Source organism: Plectropomus leopardus, chromosome 4 (assembly GCF_008729295.1).
Source record: "Plectropomus leopardus isolate mb chromosome 4, YSFRI_Pleo_2.0, whole genome shotgun sequence".
Taxonomy (NCBI): Eukaryota; Metazoa; Chordata; class Actinopteri; order Perciformes; family Serranidae; genus Plectropomus; species Plectropomus leopardus.
The window spans coordinates 13,177,494-13,182,190 of NC_056466.1; positions in this window are offsets into that span (position 1 = coordinate 13,177,494).

Below are 4,697 nucleotides of genomic sequence, written 5' to 3' on the forward strand. Positions count from 1 at the left end.
TTGTTTTTTTTCTGCTCTGACACTTGAATAATAGTTAAAAAATAATATTTATTATATATATTCTTGTGATGTATTTTGAAGAATCATTTAGCATTAAGCATATTTGTAGATTTATTTTAACCAGGTAATAAGGTTTGTAAAAACAAAATCCATTGGACTTTTGATTGAAGAAGGTAATATTTTTTGTCAACATTTTTGAAAACACTTTCAACCAAACCTGCAAGTTAAAGTCCAGAAACTAAAGTCTCTTGTTTTCTCATTTAGCTTTAATAAAAATGTGATAAGTTCTGGTTTTATTTTGCCTCTGTGTTGATTTCACCAGTTAACTTTTTTTCTGCTGCTGCAGTGACAAAACATGAACTCTGACCTTTAAAAACTAGTTAATATTCCAGACTACAGATTCGTTTCACAGCTGCACAAACCAAACAGGAAGCCCTTTACCATCTGAGCATCTTTATCTGCATATTCCTGCTGCTGCGTTCGGTTAAAGGTTGTCACAGTTGCTGCATTTCCCGCGACAATAAGCAGCTCGTAGTTCCACACAGTGTATCACAAATCATTAAACAGGCAATAACAAGGCTGCAGCATTTTTTTTTTGTATAAAACATTTTAATTATATTACAATGAGAGAATACACAATACCTTCAAGTGTTTGCTAAAATGTAGCCAGCACCAGGTAGTCGTGTACACACGCTCACGCACGCACACACACGCTCACACACACATACACAAAAAAAAAAAAAAGGAACTTATATAACATCTTCTGAATGCATATTACACATCCACTAAAAAGGAACATATTCACAGGTCTCTGGCACAGAACTCTCCCTACTCAGTATGTCAGCCCAAACAAACTCCCCACCATCCTCCTCTCAGACTATAAATCCCAGCCTGCTCGATCTCTACAGCCTCTAGCTTCTTGTGGATTTAAAGACGATGCTGGTGTGACACCCAGAGCATCACACAGTACATAAAGATGCAAAATAAAGAAAAAAGACAAAAAGGCAGGGGGGAGGGGGGTCCGGAAAGCAGGATGCTGACCTAAAGCCTACAAGTAGTTAAAGCTATTTGTCTGGAATTACATAAAGGAGCTAATCATTCATGGAAGGTTTAAAAAGTGACTACTTATTTGGCAGGAATAATATTTCGTGGAAGTCATTGTGTGGGTTTATATAAGCACAGTTCGTCAGCAGGCTCAGGATGGTGTCTTCTGTTTCTGATCTTTTCTGTGTGCGCAGACTTGACTCTGCCCTCTGAGCAGACTGTCCTTGCTCTGCACTTCACCCTGATTTCATCCCACCTCTCTTTTTCTCCGCCTGCTGACTTCCCCCAACATCACACGGCGGTGCTTTTGTGCTCTTAGAAAACCCGACACGCTGAAGTAAATCTCTGTGCAACAGCAACATGAAAGCAACTATCAAACCTTGTCTGTGCTTGCTCTGATTACTCTTAAATTAGGGCTTTGATCTTAATAGGAGTTCAATGAAGAGCCCCTTCAGCTTCTTGACATTAATGTTTTTACAAATGAAGAGGAGAAGCTGCCTCTGTTGCGGTTTAAAAAATAAGAGCAACTATGACTGATTTTACAGTATTAATGAGTACAATCTCTATGTTTTCCAAGGCACATCATTAAAAGAATTTCCATAAACACTAATCCATCCAGCATTCAAACTAAATGTTACCGCGTCCAGTCAGCTGCTCAAAGCCACTCCGAGTTTGTGCTATGTTCATTTTTCAATGATGGCACTGAATGATTATAATCTCATATCTGGCCCTCATCCCATTCACTCTGTCGCTTTTCTGCCGGGAGGTTCTGTGCAAGAGAAGAACTTTATGCCATTAATATGGTTTCGCTAAGTTGTTCGTTTGACCAACAAACTGAAAAAGGACATTTCTGATACAGTCATGTACAAATCCTTTGACATTAATGTAAACTCTCGATGACAAATAGAAAAAAAAAAACAGCTTTCCAAAACAAAAAGATTTTTTTTTGCCCTCCTGCAGTGTATGGAGAGAGTGCAGATAGGAGGTAAAATTCATAAAAACAAAATAGAGTTGGTCACCAAAAAAAAAAATAAAATAAAATAAAAAATGCACCACAGAGTCAAAAGCAAAACCACCTGTTTGTCTTAAAAACCCTGCCCGCCCACCCTCCCTCAGAAAGCACAAGATGGTAATATTGCTGTGTCTCAAGAGGTCCCCTGATCAATGGGTAACACTATTTATTATTTTTTGGGACGGACCACTGGGAGCGCGGAGGATTACACCTTTTTAAGCTGCCATCGATTGGATTATTCTTTTATCGCTCCGCTCCCAGTGACTCCCACTGAACAAACACATAGTCAACAAACAATAATAGTATGACAAAAAAAAGATAAACACGCTTCAAGCCCAGAAGTTTTGAACCCCGTTGGTGACCATTCGGGGCGACTGGAAGCTGCCATGGGAGTTTACCAGTGTGTGGTTTTTTAAATTTTTCCGTGACAGAGGCGGCACTGGCAGACAAGCGGGCATCAAAGAGGGTGGGGAGTGCCTGGACAGGGTGCACGACAACGGCGGCTGCTCAGTAGAGACTAAAGGGGCTTTTTTTTTCATTATGAGGTCTTCTCTTCAAGTGCCCCTTGCTCATGGAAGTGTTTTGGCATGGTAAGGGTTGAAATCAAAGCCCCGCCAGAGGGAGGATGAGAGTACGAAAGAGGGGGGGGGGGGGGGGGGTGACCTGAGTAGGGACCGAGGGTGAGGAGGTGGGAGGAAGAGGAGGGAGGTCGAAGGCTCACCAAGGCACAGAATGACAGCAGGAGAGTCACCCAAGGGAGAGGGGCCAGTGTATCAGCTCCCCTGCCCCCACTCTCCCTTCAACAAGCCTGACCTCATGTCTGTCTGTCTCTCATAGATTTATATATATATTTATATATAGATAGATATACTCAATCTTTTTTGTCTTTTCATTAAAAGAGAACATTTAGGAAAATATAATACAAAATTTAATACAAGAAATATAGACTACACTGGCTAATATCACTCTTAGTGACAAGTAGCTTTTTTTTAATGCAATTTTTTTTTAGTTTTGTTTTGAGTCTTTTTTTTTTTTTTTTTTTTTTTGAACAGACCTGTCATGGTGGACCTGCCATTTTTGTTTTTTAAAGTGTTGGGATGCCAAGCTCTAAAGACCACCAGAGGCCTATGGATTATTAAATGGTCAGAGAGCGACAGAAGCGTCTCCTCCGTCAATAGCAACTATTGTGCAAAAGTTAGAGAGAAGTTAGAGATTTCATCTATGTTGATCTTCAGCAGTGCCCAGAAGCTCCGGAAATAAGTAACAGATAGCAGAGAGGAAATAATGATTGTTGTTATAGAAATGAAAAAGTTCAGCTGAATTAGTTTGCTAAAGTTAAAATGAACACCTCTACGGAGAACAAATCATTAGAGCTGGCCCTTTTTTTAAATTTTTTTTTTTGTATTTTTACTCCACATTTACAGGTTTGACTTGTTAATCAGAAAATCTGCGTTAAAGCTGCTCGAAAAAAGTAACAGAGCTGTAGAGAAATGCGAATTCTGGGTGAACGGCCATGTGAGCAAAGAGAAGGGTCCATTAGTGAAAACAAAAAGAAAGGAGAGCTGCCCCTTTTTCTGCAGGTCCAATCTCTGTAAGCACGCACCAGCCGTCTACAGGGTGAGAAGAATAAAGGAAAAAGTCTCCCGTGACACCTCATGGTCCACCCGAATCATTTAAACACTCAAGAGGAAGCACCCGCCTCTTGTATTTATTGCTACATCAATTCGCTACTGAGCAGGAATCACAAGATTTGAATCTTTTAAGGAATAGAGTTTTTAGTTATGAGGCAACTCCTTTTTTCTTTTATTGACATAGTAGTCCATCCACACCATAGGGTGGTATAGTGTAGTGGTCAGTAGTGTGGAGTAGTGGTTAGGCAACCCAACCAGAGGGAGACATCAGGGTTTGAACAGTAACTGTACATCTATATACATTCTTTTCTGCTACAGCTCTGTCACTTTTTCAGTTTGTCTTTGGCCAAAAATCGGCCACGTTTGGGAGTGAAGATGCAACTTTGTGTTCAGACATAGCTACTGAAAAAAATGTCGACTTTTCAGTGACACAGTTGCAGAAGCGTTGCTGCGCACAGAAAGAGCACGCTAGCTTTTTTGCCAAGAGTTAGATGGGAAGATTGATACCACTCTCATGCCTGATTGCTTAATATGAAGCTACAGCTGGGTGTTATTTAGCCTAGCTTAGCAAACGGCTCTGCATAAAAAGCAAATAAATATATTCCCCAAAATATCAAACTATTACTTTAAATCCTTTAAAACCTGTCCAATTTGAGAAAGATAAAATTATTCAAAAATTAGCAAGAAATTAGTAAAAAGTACAAGAAAATTGCCTAAAATTTGTAAAATAAAACAAAAAAGAAATTAAAATAAAGACAAGGAAATGACTTGGAAAAATAGCTTAAAAACTCTAATAATCTTGTATCATAATATCAAATATGTAATTATGATATTCAGAAATCTAGATATGCTAGCTTTTTTTCTTTTATCCCTAGACATTTTCCCACTGTTTAAAAAAAATGTCTAAATCTACTAATTTCTTGCAATTTGTTGAACATTTCTCACCAAGTTGGTCATTGCTTTTCCCCCCCATGTTTTTGAAAGAAATTGCACCAATTTGCTCAGCGTTG